This window comes from Dasypus novemcinctus, chromosome X (assembly GCF_030445035.2).
Source record: "Dasypus novemcinctus isolate mDasNov1 chromosome X, mDasNov1.1.hap2, whole genome shotgun sequence".
NCBI classification, from domain to species: Eukaryota; Metazoa; Chordata; class Mammalia; order Cingulata; family Dasypodidae; genus Dasypus; species Dasypus novemcinctus.
The window spans coordinates 105,998,077-106,006,270 of NC_080704.1; the positions used below are offsets into that span (position 1 = coordinate 105,998,077).

At 42.3% G+C, this 8,194-nt stretch overlaps 1 protein-coding gene across 7 annotated transcripts in view; it reads right to left on the reverse strand.

Moving 5' to 3' along the window:
- SYTL4 (synaptotagmin like 4) overlaps nt 1-7,594 on the reverse strand; it is an 85,364-nt gene extending 77,770 nt beyond the window's left edge. For 2 of the 7 annotated variants that reach the window (XM_058291664.2, XM_058291662.2), the window contains exon 1: nt 7,454-7,585. The gene's annotated coding sequence lies outside the window, so the exon portion shown is untranslated. Of the gene's footprint in view, nt 1-6,680; nt 6,941-7,453 lie in introns of all 7 variants that reach the window. The other 5 variants (XM_058291660.2, XM_058291658.2, XM_058291657.2 and 2 more) reach the window with 5 other exon arrangements.
- Nucleotides 7,595-8,194: the final 600 nt, after the last annotated feature.

Sequence of the window (8,194 nt, forward strand, 5' to 3'; positions counted from 1 at the left end):
TCTGGATCCTCTCCCATCTGGCATAAGGACTTTGTCCTGGAAGAACTTTGCTCTATCAATTATATCCTTATGCTCATCAGTATTTAAAGACATTAAAGTCCCTCCTAAGTTAAAAGAAAAAAAGAAAGAAAGAAACCTCCCAGGATCTCACTACCCTGCTATGACCCTCTCTTTGCTCTTTAACACTGAAGCAATTGTCCACTTTCATCTCTAAGGAATTGTCCATATACATCGCTTCTACTTCCTCAGCTCCCCAATCATTTCTCAACCCACCATACCCTAGCTTCTCACCCCCCACACCTTTGAAATAGCTCTCACTAAGGTAACCAAGAACCTTCTCGATCTGATTGACAATTCTAGATCTTTATCTTCCTAGACCTCTCTCAATCTTTAGGACCACTGACCTTCATTTACCAATGGAGTCATTCTATTTCTAAACATTTATCCTTGATATTCAAGTAGAACACAAAGAGTTATCATAGCTGGCTCAATGTTTGAAACAGAAAAAAAAAGAGAACTTAAATATCAGTCAATAAGAAAATGGTTAGATTAATCATGGTACATACATATATTGGAATGCTACACAGCTGTTACAAAGAATGAGATAGCTCTATATATAGTGACTGAAAACTTGCTATGATGTAAGCTAAAAATCACATGCAAAACATATATACTATGGTTCCATTTATATTTTTTACATAGATGTGTAGACAGATTGGGTAGATGGATGGATAATGGATGAAAGAAAATGTCTTAAATAGGCATCAAAAAAGTCTGGAAAAATACATGAACTTAACATTGTTCCTCTGGGGAATGGGATGAGGAGAAGAGAAGCCATAAGTTTTACTTCTGGGGGAGTCAAGTAATAAAAATCTAGTCAGAGCCCTGGGTTCACCAACATTCCCAAAGTAGGTAAAGAAAGAAGTTTAAAGGAGATCAAAAAGGAATGTTCAGAGAGACTGGGAAAAAATATTTTAGTGCCCCCAGAACTCAGGGAGGAGGGGAAAAAAGGTGGTTAATGGCTTCATGTGTGAGAAAAGAGATCTACTAAAAACAAGAAGAGAGCAGCATTCAAAGAGCCTGAACAGATAATTCTTGAAGGAGGAAATCCAAATGGCCAAAAGATGTGAAACAGAAAAAGTTTCACCCTTACTGGTATAGTAATGAAAGTTTTGTTTATGTCTGCCTATCAAGTCAGCAAAATTCAAAAGAGATTATATTCAATTAAAAAGGGAGATGTAAGTGGTACTCTCATACACATTTTTGGCAAATGTAAATTGGTAAAACCTGTTTGAGATCATTGTGACAATTAGATTTCTAAAAAGCTGAACTTCATAGAACTTATCACAATTACAATTAAATCACTGATAATGTTATACATTGTTTAGCATATGCCACTCTGCTGAAATAAATTCCATGAAAAAAAAGGCCATTGTCTACTTTATCCTGTTATATCGCAAGCATCTAGCCCAGAGCCTGGCACATTGTGGGTCCTCAGTAAATCAACACATGCTTTCTGGTAAGTTGCAAGTAATAGTTTAAAGATACTGATGCTAAAGCTATTCTGATGCCTGAATTGATAGAGCTAAGAACAAGAAGGAGTGTAGATACCATGAAACCCCCTTCTCTTGAGATTACTCAAGCTCAAGGTAAATTCAAAGAGTCAGATATGAGAGCCACCTAGTTCATCATTTCACCTATTCTTTGACAGCACCCTGCAATCTCCTGTCCGCTCATATTTCTGTCACAGTCATGCAGAAAAATTCCCCACACTAGACTATCTGCACTCTGTTTCTATACCTGGGCTGATAAGTGCTGGGGAAGAGAATGAATACAGGGTTCTGTGACTTGGTATCAAGAAAAATTCAAATTATCCAAGCCTTTCTTGGCTCACTCTGATATGACAATCTGTCTGGTATGTCCCTAAAGAGGTCCTTTAATTTTTTCCTCTCAAATACTATTCCATCTCTTTACTACTCTCATCAGGTGGACCCTCCCTCAAAATCCTACCCCTCCACAGCTCCTTCCTTCCCCACAACTTCACCAAATCTGCCCTCCTTCTGTCCAGTCTCAGTAGAAGAGCTAACTCCCTTTCCTACAAGGCCAGTCTTTTCACCCCTTTCACCCCAGAGCTCCTCCTACTTTCTCAGAGACCTTGCATCAAGTTCTATGACATCTAAACATAAATAGCCTCATCTCTACTATTTAAAACAAGACAAATTCTTTTGTACCCTGTGCCCTGCTGTCTATAAGACACACTCTCTCCTTCCCAACATAGCCAAGCCTCTTCAAAGTACATACCATATTTCTTATCAGTCCTCCTCATTCCTCACTCCCCACTCCCCAACCCTCTGTAAGATGCCTTCTCTCCTGGCACATTGATGTCATCATTGATCTCCTAATCGCCAAATCTAATGAACATGTTTTCAAATGTTTTATAGTGTTTTATCTGATTATAAGAGGGGTATATATCATGAACAAAGTTATGACATGACAAACTAGAAAGAAAAAAACTTGCACTATGTAACAGGCAATGGGTAAATATCTCTAATAATACAGTGTTCTTAAAGATTAAATATATAACCCAAAAGAAAAATGTGCAAAGGATATGAAAAGGCAAGTCTCAGGAAAAATACAAATAGCTAATGCATATAAAAAGATGTTCGGCCTCACTAAAGGCCAGAGACCTGCAAATTAAATCAGTTAGGTATTATTTTTCACCTATCAGATTGGCAAAATTTAAAATACTGTCCATCACCAGTAGGGAAAAGCACTCTCAAGAGTAAGAGAATAAACCTTTCTAAATTGGCAATATCTATTCAAATTTTTAAATATCCACATCCTTTCACCCAGAAATTCTCCAAGGAGCTACTGCACAGAAATAATTGCATGTGTGTATGTATCTACACACACACATACAAATATACATCTTCAAGCATTGTACAAAGATGTTCATTGCAGCCTTGTCGTGGATTAGACTAGTGTAGTAGGCAAAAGGGGTGGATATGTGGCAGAATATATGATATATTTTGAAGATGAAGTCAACAGGACTTCCTGATGAACTGGATGTTGGGAGTGAGAAAGAGGAATCAAGAGTGACTCCTAGGTTCTTGGTTTGAGCAACTGAATGGACAATAGTGTTGTTTAACTGAGAAAGGAGAAACTGAGGGAAGGGTTTGGGGATGTGAGGAGAATCAGGAGTTCTGTTTCGACCATGTTATGTTTGAGATGTCTATTTGAGATCCCAGTAGAGATTTTAAATAAGCCATCGGATATATGAGTCTGGAGCTTGGAAGAAAGGCCTGGGTCAAAGTCATAAATTTGGGAGGGATCAGTGTTTAGATAAATGATATTTAAAGTCATGGGGCTGGTTAAGATCTCTGGGAAAGTTTTAGGGAGAGCAAAGTCCACAGACCGAATCCTGAGTCACTCCAATGTTTAGAGGTTGGGGCGATAAATTTAGTAGAAGAGGAGGCTAAGTAGATTTTTTTTGCAGTTTTTTTTCTTTTAAAACTTGAGCTACAAAGAAGTAAGCACACATCACATACTGGAGAATCACATATTTACTATCTTATCAATGGTCCAAATCCTAAGTATGTCTTTTAAGAGATTCTGGCATTTTTTCTTTCTGAACACATTAAAAATACATTTAGACAGAGCAGTACTCTTTTTTCTTTTATGTTACACACTGCATAATTCTCCTAGTATGAAGGCTAGCCAAGTACTACATAAGTAGCACTCAGCTACGGCTTTTCCATAAAGTTCATAAGCCAATAACCACCTCATGCCTAAAAGGTGAAGGGTGACCTGACTTGGAGACTAGCAGCCTGAATTGTGGCATCTTTTATTCATTTCAGCTGTTCATGTCCCAGGCCCCACAGTAACTTTCTCCAACCTCCATCTGAGCTTGCCAAATGCCTCAAGGCATGGGACTGTATAACACAGTGAACTATGTGATGGAAGATGGACTGTGGTTAACAGGAAAAATATGAGAGTGTTCTCTCATGAACTACAACAAATGTGCAATACTAATATACGGTGTTAATAATAGGGGGTGTATGGAAAAAAATATACCAAGTATATGCTATAGACCATAGTCAGTGGTAATAGTATGATCATGTTCTTTCATAATCTGTAACAAATGTTCCACAACAATGCAAGGTGTTGGTGAAGGGGTGATATATGGGAATTCTACACACGATTGTTTTATAAACTCACAATTTCTCTGATTAAAAAAATAATTTTAAAAATGTCTCGAGGGCCTCGAGACTTCTGACAATCCACACCCCCCACCTCCAAGTGCATCCCCTCTTTCTACCACCAAGAAGCACAGCCTCTTTACATTTCCACTTGTAAACTTTAGAAGTTTCCATCCAGAGACTGATGCTTTAAAATAAGGGAGGAAGTATTTCTACCTAGGTCAAAGTCATCATCAGGAATGCAATCTCAAAGTAAAACAACAGAAAGAAAGCTGTGGGAGAATTGAGCCTGGGGCAACCTTATAGCTATAGGATGGCAAACTGGATAGGCTTAGCTTCAGGTCCAGGAACACAGAAGAGTGCAAGTTCCTAGAATGGTACTGTCATTCATTAATTCATTTCAGAAATATCATTAAGCACCTTCATTGTGCCAAGCTCTGTTCTGGGTGCTGGGATCTACCAGTGAATAAAATAGAGAAAGTCCCTCCCCACATGGAGCTTATGTTATAGTGGGGGGAAAGATACAGCAGGCAAAACAATGAATGAAATATATAGTATGTATATTAGAGTAATAAAGCAGCAAGGAACATATAGAATGCTCAGAAAAGGGGTTGCAATTTTAAATAGGGTTGTCAGGGAAGGCCTCATTCACAAAGTGGCATTTAAATAAAAACACTGAGCTGCAGGAGTTCAAGTACCTCAGGAGGTTGTCTTTTGTACTTCACATCATCATTAGGCCTCAGGACTTTGAGGGCTCTACATCCCTAGTTAATAGTACAAACACTTATTAATCCCTTGTGCTCAGGACAAAGGGAACTCCAAGATCCAGAACTTGCTCTTTAAATAGGGTACAACCTTACAGGTGGCAGAACTAGGAAAGGTGTTAAGGGCTCTACCGCGGTGTAAGCAAAGTACCTTAGGATACAGGATAACTGAGGGGAAGGAAATGGTTATTTGGTGACTTTGCCCCCCCCCCCAAAAAAAGGTGACTTTAGAGCTAAATCTTGAAAGATGAATAGAAATTATTGGGGGGGGGGTGGCAGTACAAGTGGCAAGTTAGCTTATCAGGAAAGAAAAAAAGGAGCAGTGTAAGCAGAGAACCAGAGATGGGATCAAAGAGGACATTTTATTCTAGACTATCCCTGTCTGAGGTACCCCATCGATCCCATGACAAAACAAGCACATAATCACCCTCAGGCTCTCTGTCCCAGCTGTTTGGAAATCCTTATCACCTACACCTTCATTCCCCCTACCCAGAAGAAGTTGAGCCAGGTGCACATCCCTAGAATCCATAGTTACCCTCTCCTAACTTCAGGACAATCACTTCTGAGCTAAGAGCCCGGGAGGCTGCATTCATCCGGCTACATTCAGAGGTATGTGCTTATAATGGCAACATGACAATTCCATGTTGGAAGTGAAATGGGTTAGACATCATTGAAGTAAGTCATCCAAAGTCTCCACAGTGCATCAAAATTGGAGTCAAGGATCAAAATGTATGGTTCATCTTGAAGGGATATTTTTAATCATTTAGTCTTCAGCCATGAGGTATTAGCATTCTTAATGTCCAAGACAATAGAGATGGTGTGATAGAGGATAAGAACACAAACTCTGCTGTCAAATGGCCCACCTCTTCCCTTCATTAATTGGATGATTGGAAAGAGGTACTTAACCTCTCAGAGCCTCATTTTCATCATAACATGGTCATGGTTGTAGTGCCTATCGCATAGAGTTATGAGGATTATATGAGATAACTATGCAATGAATTTATCACAGTGACTGGCTCAATAGAGTCTAACAAACATTATTAGTAGCAACCTTTAAAGACAGGTCATTGACCAAAATGTTACATATGCTCATGGATTAATGACCCCAGAACAGGCCTCTGACTTCCGTTCACTGTTGTGACCTGGAGGGAGGCACCTGAAATGGTGTTATCAGAAATGTTCTTTCCCTGCCCAAGAAAAGCCAAGCTGGTGGTCTTTTTCTACTACTATTTCCAGCAGGTGCTTTAAAAAAAAAAAAATACAACTTCATCAGCCAGCACCTCATCACAACTCTTTTAAACATGTCCTCTCTGCAGACCAGCAGGGTAAACACATTATATCACTGACACCTTAATATTAATGGATTTATGAGGGATGGAGGTGGGGAGCTGAATAAGCAGAAAAGAAGTCAATTAAAAACCGGGAGTCCAGGATGTAATGAAGACTAATTTCTGCCACAAACGTACAGGTCTAGAACCAACACTGCCAAAAGCAATATTCTGGAATACTAGGTCCTCTGGTCCCAAAGAAGCAGGGCACTGGGGGAAGAAAAGGTTGGTTAATGAGAAACAAATCACTTTTTCAAACCACTAGGGTTCTAACCAAATTATTTTACCATAAAAAAACCCAACCATCTCATTCAACGTTAAGGGCTCTAGTGACACCTTTTCTGCTTCGTTACAAACCATCACAGAAGCTAGAAGCATTCTGTACTTACTTTTGAAAACTCTGGGGACTCTCCTCGAGGAGCAAACCCCCAGCCTGCTTGAAGGATGGTAAGATAAAGCAGTTCAGCTCCAGAGCACGCAACCCGGTCCACAACTCCAAGTGCTTAGAGTACCCACTAAGGCGGGACTCTGGCGCAACAGGCCTCCAGCCTTTACTTGTGGCAGAGAGTCCAAGGCCAGGGAAGCCGAAGCCGCGAGGTCCGAGGTCCGCAGGCTGTGCGCGGCAGAGACCCCGCGCGACAGCGGAGCGCTCCGAGAGGAACCGATGGAAAGGTGACTCGACGACTCAGAGGGCGCCGCAGTTCCCTCTAGGAGCTCCGCCCTACCCGCGCCCCCAGGGCTCACTCTTGGGTGGGGCTCCAGCTCTGGCTGGCGGGAAAAGCCGATGCACTTCGCGGGCAGGGAGACAGGGAGGTGGCAAAGCCCATAGGTGCACGGCCCGCGTTAGGACGGGTGGGCCAGGGAAGGGGCCACGAGAGGTCTGGGAGGAAGAAAACCTGTGGGAAGGGACCGCCCCAAGCAGGCGGGAGGCAAGGCATGGGCGGGGAGATGGGGTTCCGTCCAGAAAGGCAAACAGGGGAAGAGGGGGCAAGTGGTCAGCTAAGAAGAAGGGAAGATGGGAAAACGGAAGGGGGCGGGTGGGGGGACTTTGGTCCCTGAGACACAGGGTGGGAGGGGGCGCTTTGGCAACGAAAAGGGGTCTGGGGGCCCAGAAGCAGCACCAGATCGAGGGCGAAGGGGCGGCCGCTGGCCGCACACCTACCTGTCACCTGTAATAGGTGCAACAAGCGGATGAGACGTCCCAATGTCGGATTTGAGGGAGGGTCAACTGCTCCTGGAAGACAGTAAGTCCGCTCCGGCCCTTCTCACCCTCCCGGGAGGCGGAAAAAGCTGCAACTTTCCCTGGAGCGGGGAGGAGCTGGGCTCTTAAAGGGGCCGCACAGCACTCCGGGGCTCCTTAGCAGGGGGTCTCTCTCCGAGGGACAGCTCTGGCAGCCCGAGCCTTAAGGCACCATATGGCTGTCCTCCTGGGTTAGGAACTTCAGGACTGAAGACAGGGGTCTAAAACTAGAAGGGAGCCCCTCTTTGACTTCCACCTGTGGTCACTCTCTTAGATGGTAAAATCACCTACCTCTTAACGCTCAGCTGGGCCCAAAATTATCAAATTATCATGTACTTCTAAGAATATGAAGACTCTGGACTACAGAGTTTGGGAGGCTAAAGTGTGATATCATCCTGATTCTTTGGCTTTCGACCTTTTATGGCAAATAAGAGTGTCTGTCTCAAATAAAAGCGCTGTGGGCAAAGGACATACACTAAATGCACACACATGCAACAACACAGTTAAAATATTCAACTCACTAGTAGTCAAAGAAAGCAGGTTAGAACGATGGGATTTTTTGGCAAAGTTTTTATTTTTTTAATTACCGTAATACTTGATAATAGCAAACTGGCCACCAAATAAGCTCTCTCAGACTTGCCTATACGAGTGCACTGGTAGAAA